Genomic DNA, 14204 nt, shown 5'->3' with positions numbered 1-14204 from the left:
ATGACATATAACAGACAATTAACACAGGACTACATAAAGTGCAAGTGTGAAAAAATTGCAACCCCCCCCCAAAACAATGACAGTGCAACACAAAGAGAACAGAATGATACAGACACAACAGTGCAATAGAAAAGTGCAGCAATGACAGTGGGTTGTGCAAAAGACTGAGCATTGTGCAAAAAGTAACTTGATGTATGAAGGTGTGCCTGTATGTGTGTCAGTCCAGTCTCTGAGGGGAAGAAACTGTTTCGCAGTCTGGCAGTGAGGGCCTGAATGCTCTGGTGGATCTTGCCAGAAGACAGCAGGGTGAACAATGTGTGTGAGGGGTGTGTGCTCCTCCACAATGCTGGTGGATTTGCAGATGCAGCAAGTGCGTTAGGGAAGAGAGGCTCCACTATCCATTGTAGGGCATTGCGATCCGATGCAGTCCAGTTACCATAGCAGACAGTGATGCAGCTGCTCAGGATGCTTTTGATAGTCCCCCTGTAAAAGGTGGTGAGAATGGATGGTGGTAGATGGGCTTTTCTCAGCTTCTGCAGGAAGTAAAGATGCTGTTAGGCCTTCTTTGTTATGGGGCTGGTGTTGAGGGACCAGGAGATGTTCTCCACCCAGTGGACACCAAGGAATTTGGTGCTCTTGACGACCTCCACAGAGGATCCATCGATGTTAAGTGGACATTAACCTCTTCGTGCTCTCCTGAAGTCAACAATCATCTCTTTTCTTTTGTCCATGTGTAGAGACAGGTTGCTGACTCTTCACCAGTCCGTTAACTGTTGCACCTCCTCTCTGTATGCTGACTCATCATTCTTGCTGATGAGACCCACCACAGTCGTGTCATTGGCAAACTTGATGATGTGGTTCGAACTGTGCATTGCTGCACAGACGAACTGCAGTGGGTCAAGTGCGGGTGGCAGCCGGGTCTTAATGTGCATCATGACGAGCCTCTTAAAGAACTTCATCATGATGAGTTCGAGTGCAAAGTGCCTCTTTCTGATGACAATAAGAGGTTATAACAAATTAACAATTTAAACTCAGACCTTGAGGGGTGGTAGTCATTGACCTCACTGAGGTCCCTAAACTCAGACCTTGAGTTTAATTTAGTGAGGAATGAATTCCATACACTGATGACAGCAGTAGCAGCTTTTTAGTTTTTCCATAAGGTGGTGCTGATTTGGATCTTTGACTTCCAGCTTTTCAAAATAGTGCTCTTGATGATAATTAGCACTGTTTACCTATTTTTTTTAAAGGTTTGTTTATTGCTTTGTGAGATAAATATCCAATTAGGAGGAGTGACGAGGAAAGTGGGATATAACAATCTAAAAGATAAACCAACATAAATATGAAAACAACTGAATCCTCTTAAGCCTTTTTTATCCTGATCATCTGTCCTTCCTCTTTTAGACGACAGTGTGTTGTATACACAGGTCTACTATAGAACTACAGCCAAGAGAGACAAAGGTAAGTAAAGTTTAAAAAAAAGTCATTTTTTTATTTTTGCTGTCTCGTTTACACTTTTTCAAAACATAGGTCTCAAATACTTACAAAAGAAAAGTTGGTAAAAGTTGTAAAAGTTGAAGTACTGATTCAACTGCTTTGCTCAAGTAAAAGTGAAAAAGTAAAGGCTCTAAAATGTACTCAGAGTAAGAAAGTAAAAGGTAGCTCTTTGGAGGACAATTCTGCCATTTATTTTTGTGCAAAGCTTACTGAACCTTGTGCTATATTAATGTAATAATAAAATGTTAATGGAACTACAAACGTTTTTTTTTTTACTTTGAAATTTTTATTTGGTATTTTTCTGACTGTGCTCAGAGAAATGAGTACAGTACGGGGTTAAAGTGTGTTCAGCAGGTTGGGGGAGGAGAGATTCACCTGGTTTTCTTAGTGTACAGGATGTGATCAGGTGACCTGCTGTTTTTGTGGATTTACACACCTGAATTCAACAGGATGAAACCTGATGTTTCACAAGCTTTGTTTCCTGATGTCCATCCTCTACACCAGGGGTCCCCAATAACAGTCCACGAGGGCCAGTGTCCCTGGAGGTTTTAGATCTCACCTTGGGTCAACACACCTGAATCACATGATTAGTTCATTACCAGGCCTCTGGAGAACTTCAAGACATGTTGAGAAGGTAATTTATCCATTTAAATCAGCTGTGATGGATCAAGGACACATCTAAAACCTGCAGGGACACCGGCCCTCGTGGACTGGGATTGGGGACCCCTGCTCTACACTGACAGTAAACTGTTTATACTCACTTATAATGAGATTATAAAGTTAGTGTAAAGGTGGAAATCAGTGGCTGAATCTAAACATCAACAGCTTTAATTCATATCACTCTCTGTTACTGTTCACGTAACCTAACTCTAACCTTGGACACCATGGCTGCTGTGCACCAGTCCAACACACTGTTCTTTACTTTAAATCCATCACAGTGCAGCAAACTGACCTGTTTATCCTGCACTAACCTGCAGAGTATTTCCATGCAACCTATGAATAACACAAAGTTAGTAAATACCTCAGTTTGCTTTGCAGTGTTTCACAATATGAAAAAACACAACTTCCCATCATGTATGAATCCAATATCTGATTTTAAAAAATGAGCAAATTACAAGCTTTTAATTTCCAGTTTGTCAAACACCACTGAGTAGTCTTTACCTTTAAATATAACCTCTCTTCTTCCTCTCCTGTCCTGTCTTTCTTTTGAGTGAAGTTAGCTTTCTTTTCCTTTCTCTCCCTGTTAAATACATCAGCTGGACCTTTAGTTACAACACACTGTGTGACAAACTGCACACAAACAGTTTGTGTGTTTGTTAATGTTTGTTGTGCTGATAGAAACATTGCTTTTGAAATTAACTGCCATAGTGCAATAGATTATGCCTAAATTATCTTTTTGCCTCTTTCATCCCTTTTGTATGTGATCAGCACAGGTGGTGAATACATCAGTAGAGCTGTCTTTTACTTATCATTGTTCCCTTTATTTAAGCTGAACTCGGTTTGATATTTTAAAAGCACTCAGTGCTGGGAAATAAAAACTTACATGAAAAGCATGAAACCTATAGTAATGAGTCTACGTTGAAAATGTAAAGAGTAGAAAATACTTATATTTGTCTAAAAATGTAGGGAGCAAAAGTAAAAAGTTGTACAGAGTAAAGTACAGATATCTGAAAATTCAACTTAAATACAGTAACAAAGTATTTGTACTTCATGACCTCCCACCTCTGACACCAAACAATTAAAACCATTGACAGCATCATGACATCACTGTTCTTAAAGCGTGGTGATGCATGAGACAGTACAGAAATATCCCATGTAGGAGTACAGAGTCACTGACCCTGCTGATCAGAGGTGGAGGAGTTTTGAGCTGATGTGACACTGAGATGAGAGCGAACAGCAGCAGTTTGTCATAAAATCTCTTCTTTTATAAAGAAAGCATCTCCTTCAGTGAATTCAAGTGAGTCAGGCACTGACCGACAGAAAGATGTAAATATAAAGAAAATTAAAGCCCTTCACTTTATTTTATCCTGATCATCTGTCCATCCTCTTTCAGATGACAGTGTGTTGTATGCACAGGTCTCCCACAATAGATCTAAACACAAGGGAGATGAAGGTAAGTAAAGTAAAAAAGAAAAAAAATTATTTATTTTGTTTTGTGTTTGCACTTTTTTACACACCAAGGAAAACTGTTTAATAAGTTAGGTTATGATTTTGAACCAAGAGGTACAAAAATGTACAGAAATAACAGAGCTTACAGTGATAAACCACAGTATGTAAGTTATTTAAGTCAAATACGTTTTACAGGAAGTAAATTTAATCCTAAATCACCTTTAACCACCAAATAATCCTTTATTGATTCTTTCAGATCAAGAAGAAGATCTGTGTCTGTAAACCAACTGAATGGAGGACAAAACTGAGTTTATTTCATCTGAATTTCAAAAAGCATTGAAAACAAAACTGATAATAAGCTTATTCGCTTTTTTATGAAAAAAACATAAAAGGATTGAAGTAGTTTCATTTTCATTAATGGATTAATTATAATTTCTAAAATCCTGTTTTACTTTTCACTCTTTTTAAATAACTGTTTTATGAATTAATCAACATTTTTTTTGCTTGTTTTACTTCCTGTAAGCATCCAGCTGTTTTAATTGTGTTATCTGATGATCTGCACCATATAAACCATTTGTTTATATAAATTTGAAAATCATTACATTATATTAAAATCCACTGGGATGCTAATGATAGCCTGGCCTCTCTTAGCTTTCTCTAAAGTTTGTTAAAGTTACTGCAGAGATGTGCAGAGAGCAGGTGAGTGGTGGTTGACAGCAGGCATTTACTGCATTTTAAAATGATGAAACCCTTACATTATAAGTAAAACTACTGTTAAGATGTCTACATAATACAAGTAACAAATGGTGTTATTAATATGTTTATTTACTTATTCATCATCAGGATTGGGGTGGCTGGGGTCATATGACAATGCTTAGAAAATGTATAAAATGGGTATCAGCTTTTAATAATCTCCCAATTCGATCGTCTAAAAATTGTAGTCTGTGAGGGCTGGGAGGACTGTTTGCATAGTTGCTCATGCTAAACACTGAACATCGGAGCTGTTCATTCTCGTTTATGTGCCCCTCCTCCCTTTTCAATTCTTTAACTTCTTCACTTCTATCTAGTACATGAGGATCTGCCAGACCCGGGAGCCGTCGCCAGTCCCCTTCGAGGCCTTCCCTAAACCGCAGCTCAATTCATGTCCAATCTTTCACCTTTACCTACTAAAAGACTGTCAAACCTAAAATGAGGACGTGGGCCCAGCTAGTGAACTTAAAATAATGAAACTGATCTGCTTGTCCAGCTCCTACCACTCCCAATTTTTCCAAGCTCATTCATATAAGACATTTCTAATTATAACAAAAGTTGAATTATTATTCAAGAAATCTGCTTTTTTTAACCATAGCGTTGTGAAAAAGAAAGTTTTCTCAGGACACTTTGCATTCTTGTGAAGTTCTTAGTGCACTTAGCTGCTTCCATAGAAGTTAAGAAGGTAAATAAAAGCCAGGTAGTAAATATCAACTACACCTCGTCAAATAATCGACAGTAAGTTTGACCAGCTCTTTAAGACGAGAAGTTCTGGCAGTTTGTCATGAACTCATGAAGTGTACTGAAGGGAAATGTGAGATCAACTGAGCACCAGGTTAGCTCAGTGGGTGAGCAGGCGACCATGTGCCACAACTGGGGATCTTCACCGGGAAACAGGGATGGGTCCAAGGGATCTAAACATAGAGTCAACACGTTAGAACAAGAACATAGATACAACAGGAGTCTAATATTACGAGAGGGGAGATACACTGACGCGACTCACGCAACAATCCAGCGATGAATGGCTGCCATCCCTCTGCTTAAATGCTGGCCGCGTCAGTGAGACTCAGGTGTTTCTACTTCACGGGTGCGTTGGCCGGCGTGAACCTGCAATGAGTTCCACCCCGACGAGAGTGAGAAAGCAACAATGCAGCTGATCAGGTACCTGCTAATCCACCGGGCCGTGACAGTGACAGACAAAGATATTGTGAGCAGTTGTGCTTCAGATGCTCAGATAGCAGATTTCTACTCTGGCTCATCTTCATTGGAAACATGCAGTTTAAGTCCAAAACAAATCTGTTAAATAATAAGATTTCCTTTTTGTAAATGACTTTACTTTCACAACTTTATATTGCATAAATATGAGTCAATTCTATTCTGTTTTATTTATACAGCACCAAATCACAACAACAGACAAGTGCTTTGAATTTTAAGGTAGACCCTGGAGTTTACAATAATACATAAAGACACAACTCAATGAAGGTCCTAAATGGAAGAAAGCAGTCCTACATATTTCTTTAATATGTGCATTGAAGGACATGTCTTGGTCAAAAATGACTCCAAGGTTCCTCACAGAGTACTGGAGGCCAAGGTAATGCCATCCAGAGTAAGAATCTGGTTAGGTACCATATTTCTAAGATTGTCAGGGCCGAGTACAATAACCTCAGTTTTATCTGAACTTCTATCGCTGCACCATCGAGAGCATCCTGACCAACTGTATAACAGTCTGGTACGGGAACTGCTCTGCCTCGGACCGGAAGGCGTTGCAGAGGGTCGTGAAAACTGCCCAGCGCATCGCCGGAGCACCACTTCCTGCCATAAAGGACATCTACAGGAAGCGGTGTCTGAAAAGGGCTGGGAAAATCATCAAAGACCCCAGTCACCCATCACATGGACTCTTCACCCTCCTGCCCTCTGGGAGGCGCTACAGGAGCCTCCGGACTAAGACCACCAGGTACCGGAACAGCTTCTTCCCCACAGCTGTCAGACTCCTGAACTCTGCCTCCTGACATCTGACCCACGTTAAACTCATGGACTGAACATACACACACCCACAACCACCTACACACACACACAATGGACAACTGTACCCTCAAACACACAATAATAACATGGACTGAACCACCACTCACAACCACTAGCACTTTATATAGCCTCTGTAGAAATTATCCACATATCTCACTTATCTTAACTGCACTACTGTATAGTTCTGTGTAAATATCATTCTGTATATATATAATTTTTAATCCTACAACTGTTCATAACTTGCATAGTTCACATTTCTGTATAACTGTATATCTCATATTTCTGTATAGTTTTTATTTCATATTTATATCCTGTCCATAGCCTGTACATAGCTTGTACTCACTACAGCCTGTAAATACTTATAGTTATAGAATATTCATAACATACTTCACACCGTGTACATTATAACATACCATAATAGACCCATTTCTGTAATATACTTACACATCTATATTATTGCTAATATATATTGTAATATATCTATATCATGGCTAAAGCACTTTCTGGATGGATGCAAACTGCATTTCGTTGCCCTGTACCTGTGACATGACAATAAAGTTGAATTCTATTCTATCTGAATATTGAAGAAGAAAATTAGAGGTCATCCAGGTCTTTATGTCTTTAAGACATTCCTGCAGTTTAACTAACTGATGTGTGTTATCTGACTCATCTATACATATATACATTTTATAAGCATGTAACACCAACTTGCAGGCTTTAATGCTATAATGTCATGTTAACTGTTTCTGAATCACTTAATGATTTTGCACGAGTGTAACTTTAATGTATAATTGCAGACAGCAAAATATTAAAATGTAATCTGGATAACTGAGAATCTTCAGAGACAGTACAGTGCAAAACTCTACCCAAGAATCAGAATCAGAATACTTTATTAACACCTAAGGATATTATGCAGTTACAGCTGCTCCAAGACAATAAGAACAGTAACAAACTAACCTAAATTAAATAATAACATATATTACAAAGTTTACAAAAGCACTAATATATAAAAATAGCTCAATTATAAACATCCTCCTATTCACTCTTGTTACTCATATTGTTCAGCATTGTCTTTATCTAGCACAGCCAGTAGCGGTTTTGATACGGGCGACACGGGCGGTTGTTGCCGGGACGGCATCACGGGCATCGGCAAAAAAAATAAAAAATTTGCTCGTACTCATGCTGCCCGACATCAGCCAGCGCATTTTGGGAAAGTCGTGAGGCACCGATCGGCTTTCTATCGCCCATTTGCTGGGAGTAAGGGTGCCCTCCGTTTGCGAGGTGCGCCTGCTGCTTGCGGCACAGGGAGGAGAGGGGGGGGCGCGGGGATTCTCTGGGTGCCTGGAGCAGCAAAAATAACCAACTCGGAAAATAAAACAAAATAAAAACAAACCAACAAACACGAAAACACCAGACATCATGATACAGACTTATAATTTGCACCGATGTTTTTTCGAAATTCTATACGCGAAAAGTGAGCGCGAGAGCCCTCGGTGCGCATGCTCGCTGCTGAAGTCAAAGTAAACTTTATTGTCATCTCCGCTACATACAGTCCAGTATATAGAGACACGAGACGACGAGGCTCCAGTTACAGCAGTGCAAGTAAACAAACAATAAATATAAGAAGAGTAAGAAAATAAATATACACTTTAGGACTCGGGGTAAAGGGATCAATAACAATTTAAAATTTATTATTTACAGTTTGATGATTTAAAGTCTCACACACAACCCGTCGAAAGGGGAGGAGACCTGGCTGCTTCCAAATAGAGCACATTTCATTCATAATGTTGTAAATCCAAGCCCATTATGTATTCATGATTTGAAACCTGGGTTTTGGTAACCCCAGAAATAAACCCTAGAAAAAGTGAATCTGTGAACTAAGGTGCAGGTCTATTAGGTTATGTTGTGGTGATCCTCGAGTTGGGGGATGGGTGTTCATACTGGAGTGCAAAATTAAAACCAGAGGTAGTGTTCGCCCAGGGTAGCAAACAGGCTAGGACCGCCACTGAGCACAGCATCCTCTGACACCACCTTAGCGGAGTCCACGTCCATCCTCACAACATTACTGGCCTTGGAGATCAGTTTACTGAGTCTGTTGGCATCTGTGACCCTCAACTTGAGAGGCAGGCAGGACGGCGACGATGCTGCCGGTTTCTGCGCCGATACTGATAAACAGATGTCATACTCAGTGATGGTAAATGTTCACATCTGGTGTGGGAAATCTTTCCTCTTCCACTGGTTTGGTCTTAAATTCACCTACAGGAAGTGATCAAGCTTGATCAGGGCAGATCCTGCTCCCTCTCTCAGCTCATCTCTGCTACTTTAAAAGTAGCTGTAATTGCTCTATTCATGAAGGTGTAAGCTGTTCTTTAGCACTCAGTGACCACACAGTGGGCTGGTTCTTGAGGCACAAGGGAAATGTTTTGTGTGTGTTTTATTATTATTATTTTTTAAATCAAACCAAACTACAATGTTCAATCTTTAGCTGACAATCATTTAGTTTCAAATAAAACTTATTGAAATAAAACTAAAGAAATACTTCAGTTGTGTCAAAGAGATCCTTGTTTTTACATAAAGTGGAATAAAAAGACTTAATGTCCAGCCTTTCTATGAGTGAAGTTATACAGTGTTGAAACAGAGTTTATTATAAAATAACGAATATCCTCCTCTGTGAATTATGCACAGAGTTAAGCTCATCTAAGAGTCCAAGAATACAGTTTTAGAGTTGGGACCCCTTTACGGGTCACCTTTGTCCAAAGTATAGCATCTCTAAATTTTCTTTGTTTCTGGTTTCAGGTTCTCACACAGGAAATGAGGTTTGTGGTCAGGGAGCATGTCAAAAGAAGAAATGAATAGCAAACGAAAGTCAAGGTTGATGCACACAAGCCTTTGATAAAATCATAAAAATACAGATTCATTTACATCTGCATGTTGGGGTATTTTCTAATAGATGAGAAAAGTGATTGTTGATGCTGCTTCTCCCTATATTTGATATTAATCCAGGAAAACATAAAATACCATCAAACTCACCAGTCATCAGCTGCAATTACAGCATTTGTTAAAAAGGAAGGTAAAAACTGTAGGTTTTTCCATGTTGTGTATGCTCATGGGCAATTAAATTATTACATTATTTTAACAATTTAAATGATTGATTTTGTGATCAGAAAAAGATCAGGTCAGTATCATTTCAAATGCATTTAAATTGCTACTGAATCTGGCTGTAAATCACTAACAGTTTGGGTGAAAAGTAAAAAATAAAACTAAGAAAATTGACAATGTTACAGGCAAAAGGTTATGCCTGATGGATGATGCATGACGTGCTACAGGTTGAATGCTGTGGGGAAGCCAGGGACCGCCCCTCTCTCTGCAGTGTGTGTGGAGTAACATGGAGAAATTTGTCATAAAAAGGGTCACAAATGTGTATGATTTGATCCACAAGTAAATAAAGTTTTACATGTGTACAATGATTTGTGTTCAAGGCGTTAAAACTCATGTGTTCTCCCTTTTATTAGTAGATGCATAAAAATGAGGCTTTTGCTTATTAATTACTGCACAAATTAATTAAGCAACAAAGAGTCAACCTGTTGAAACCCAATGCCCCCGACATTTAAGGCAAGATGAGGTATGTCATGTATGTTATGTGAAGGTGCAGAGTTGTGTTCTTGTTAGACTGATTTCACACTTACAACTTTGACTTGTGATCTCTTCATAAAAATGTGGCTAACATGTTTCTGCAGTAGGGCCGTGAACTATCAAATAAGGGACACTGTCGTGCCAGAAGCCCAGTGCACAACCAGCTCGGTATAGTGTAATTATACACTGAATGTGACATTGCATGTAATGCTCAATATACGGGACATTTAAGGTAGAGTAAGGGATGAACCATTTTGCTTATTAATGCGGGATGTCCGGATAAAACTGGACAGTTGGCAACCCCACTCTGCAGCAACATGAGAGAATAAACATGTGACAGTATGTTGTGGTCAGATCTTGTTGGTATGTCTGTGTAAAAGGAAGGAAGCAGAAGTTAAAAAAAGGTGTTTGTGGTCTTTACAGCTCTTTGGTATCTGCTGTGCTGCTGCTTCACTCGCTGTCTTTACAGAAAGTTGTAGAAGTTTTCAGACGTGTCACTGCTGGATGTGAGGATGGGAGCCACTTTGCTCTGTGAGCTGGGCCTATTCTGTGAGTACATCACTGACTTCTATTGTTTGATTCATACTGATCCATAAACACGTTTGATAAGAAGAACAGAGCATCAGTCATTTGTACCATTTCAGGTCATGTGATCAGAGGACTCTCATGTTTGTTACCAACATGGTTGTTTGTAGACTGGATTAGATTTTAGTGCACTGACTCAGATCAGAGTGGAGCTGGTTTAGTTTATCTAACAAAGGATTGTTTAGTTTGTTAATGTCTGAAGTTTCTGTCTTTATTGTAGTGCTCTGTACGCTCCTCTGCAGTGGACACGCTCAAGGTGACTGAACAGTTTTCACTTTATTTTATTTATTTCTTTTTATTCATTTAGTAAAGATTCATCTCAACCTACTGCATCAGTTTTAAGCACCTTCTGGTTTTGTTCAATGCATTTATAATTTTATGAAGATGATGTTGTTTCTTGACTAAATAAAAGTGTTTCATATTGTTAACTTTGTGGTTGTGTTGGATTCTAGATGCTGTGCTAACTATTGAACCCAACTGGTCCAGTTTTTTCATTGGAGAGTTCATTGTCCTCAAATGTGACATGAATGAAGGAAAAGACACTGACTGGAAATACAAATTCAATAAGGATGGTCGAGACTTTATCCTCTACACCGACTATAAAGAACACCGATCAAACATTACATCTACAGGTGACAGTGGTGAATATCAGTGCGTTGTTGAGATGAAGATCTCACGTGATACAAAGAACAGTAATACTGTCTCTGTAACTGTATTAGGTAAGTCCTCAGTGACTGACAACATAAATCTCTTTTTTTGTCTTTGGCATGGAGATGGGTCTTTTTTAATGTTATGAAAAAACTATCTTAACTCATCATTGTGTTTCCTTCAGCAGTGAACTGTATTAGTTTACATTTAGTGTGCCAGAGATTGGACGAACAGTTATACTGTTTTTATTTAGAGATCTATTACCTGAATTACTGCAGCTGTGTCACCATGCTGAGGAAAACAAACAGTAAAAAATATGATGTAGTATTTTGTAGATTTTCCTGCAAGTAGTAGGTTTAATAACATTAACACATACTTTTAAAAAATGTTTGTATCTGTTTTGCCTTCTTTTTCATAACAGCAGATAAACCCAGGGCCACACTGACAGCAGGAACAACTATCATACCAGTAGGGGGCAGTGTGACCCTGACCTGCTCAGTGAACTCATCATCATCTGGATGGAAATACTACTGGTACAGAGACGAGAACTCCTCTGAACCTCTGACCACACAAGATGCAGTTTTCCCTTCAGATGGACAAATCAGAGTCTCACAGGAAGGACTCTATAGGTGCAGAGGAGGAAGAGGAAACCCAGTTTATTACACAGAGTACAGCGAGGCAGTCAGCATTGATAAGAATTGTGAGATTTTCTTTCTTTCTTTCTTGTATTTTTAATCAGTGAGTTTTCTAGAAATCTGAGACAGATGGAGATCCTGTTCCTTTTGGTTCAGTGTTAAGAAGAGAAAATCTTCTTTCTCAACTGTTTTTCAATAAAAATGACAAACTCATATAAAATTATATGAGAGAGGAAGTGAAATTCAGATAAAAGTTTAAATATATCAGTAATAATGAAAAACATCACATGTGTAAAACGTGTAATCTTTCCATTTCTTATTAGAAATATTGGAATTGTAAATATATACATAGCGTAATATTTTATTATTGTATTATTTATTACAGCAGTGTCCGGGACATTTCTCTCTCCTCTGATCGTTGGACTCATTTGTGGAGTTTTACTGATTTTTCTTCTTCTTCTTCTTCTGCTCGTGTGTCGCGTCAAACAGTCAAAGGGTGAGATCATTTCTGTGTGATATTAGATTGAATATGATCTAATTGTTCAAAATCACAGATGTATCCTGAACACTACATGTACCATTACAACACTACAACAGTTTGAACATTTTTAAAAATTTCCGATTCATTCTTTGTCAGATTGGTTCAAATCTCTCCTCTCTCACTTTAACACAGTAGAATTACATCCTGTGTTTCTTATTAAATCTAATGTTTGATAACTCAGAGCACAAATCAGAGCTCTGCTATGAACCACACGATCAATCAGGATGAATCTCAACACAGCCAAAACACTTCTCCTCTCCAAGGCCCTTGTGTTTGGTTTTATTTTTTTTGTTGTTACCTCCACCATGGAGGTGATGTTTTTGTGTGTCATCCTGTCTGTAAACATGACAGCTGGAAATTTTGAATGAATTGTGATAAAACTTTGTTGGGGTGTAGAGTGAAGTCATGTTTTCCACTGAGGTCTTCAAGGTGGAAAATTGACAAAAAGCCTAAAAAAGAAAGATTTCAAATATAAAGTCACATTTGACCACTGACTTTACTTCAAGGTCAATAGATTGATCTGAAGGTCAAAGTGATAGCATTGCTATATAGAGCTACTTCAACCATATTGCTCAAGTATTGTCATTCCAACCATGTGCGGTGGTGCGGTACACAATGAAGAGAGACAACGTTCCTCCAAGATCATGGTGCTACGTATGACATATAACAGACAATTAACACAGGACTACATAAAGTGCAAGTGTGAAAAAATTGCAAAAATCCCCCAAAACAACGACAGTGCAACACAAAGAGAACAGAATGATACAGACACAACAGTGCAATAGAAAAGTGCAGCAATGACAGTGGGTTGTGCAAAAGACTGAGCATTGTGCAAAAAGTAACCTGATGTATGAAGGTGTGCCTGTATGTGTGTCAGTCCAGTCTCTGAGGGGAAGAAACTGTTTCGCAGTCTGGCAGTGAGGGCCTGAATGCTCTGGTGGATCTTGCCAGAAGACAGCAGGGTGAAGAATGTGTGTGAGGGGTGTGTGGGCTCCTCCACAATGCTGGTGGATTTGCAGATGCAGCAAGAGTGTTAGGGAAGAGAGGCTCCAATGACACTATCCATTGTAGGGCATTGCGATCCGATGCGGTCCAGTTACCATAGCAGACAGTGATGCAGCTGCTCAGGATGCTTTTGATAGTCCCACTGTAAAAGGTGGTGAGAATGGATGGTGGTAGATGGGCTTTTCTCAGCTTCTGCAGGAAGTAGAGATGCTGTTAGGCCTTCTTTGTTATGGGGCTGGTGTTGAGGGACCAGGAGATGTTCTCCACCCGGTGGACACCAAGGAATTTGGTGCTCTTGACGACCTCCACAGAGGATCCATCGATGTTAAGTGGACATTAACCTCTCCGTGCTCTCCTGAAGTCAACAATCATCTCTTTTCTTTTGTCCATGTGTAGAGACAGGTTGCTGACTCTTCACCAGTCTGTTAACTGTTGCACCTCCTCTCTGTATGCTGACTCATCATTCTTGCTGATGAGACCCGCCACAGTCGTGTCATCGGCAAACTTGATCATGTGGTTCGAACTGTGCATTGCTGCACAGACGGACTGCAGTGGGTCAAGTGCGGGTGGCAGCCGGGTCTTAATGTGCATCATGACGAGCCTCTTAAAGAACTTCATCATGATGAGTGTGAGTGCAAAGTGCCTCTTTCTGATGACAATAAGAGGTTATAACAAATTAACAATTTAAACTCAGACCTTGAGGGGTGGTAGTCATTGACCTCACTGAGGTCCCTAAACTCAGACCTTGAGTTTAATTTAGTGAGGAATGAATTCCATAC

General features: G+C 39.3%; 1 long non-coding RNA gene across 1 annotated transcript; it reads left to right on the top strand.

Moving 5' to 3' along the window:
* Window positions 1-10460: 10460 nt before the first annotated feature.
* On the top strand, window positions 10461-11104 carry LOC120439244. The gene is made up of 3 exons (XR_005612492.1): window positions 10461-10560; window positions 10817-10852; window positions 11049-11104. It is a non-coding gene; the product is annotated as an uncharacterized LOC120439244 (long non-coding RNA).
* The last annotated feature ends 3100 nt before the right edge of the window (window positions 11105-14204 follow it).

Source organism: Oreochromis aureus, linkage group 3 (genome assembly GCF_013358895.1).
Source record: "Oreochromis aureus strain Israel breed Guangdong linkage group 3, ZZ_aureus, whole genome shotgun sequence".
In the NCBI taxonomy this organism is placed as follows: domain Eukaryota; kingdom Metazoa; phylum Chordata; class Actinopteri; order Cichliformes; family Cichlidae; genus Oreochromis; species Oreochromis aureus.
This window is presented reverse-complemented; position numbering and strand designations above follow the sequence as displayed.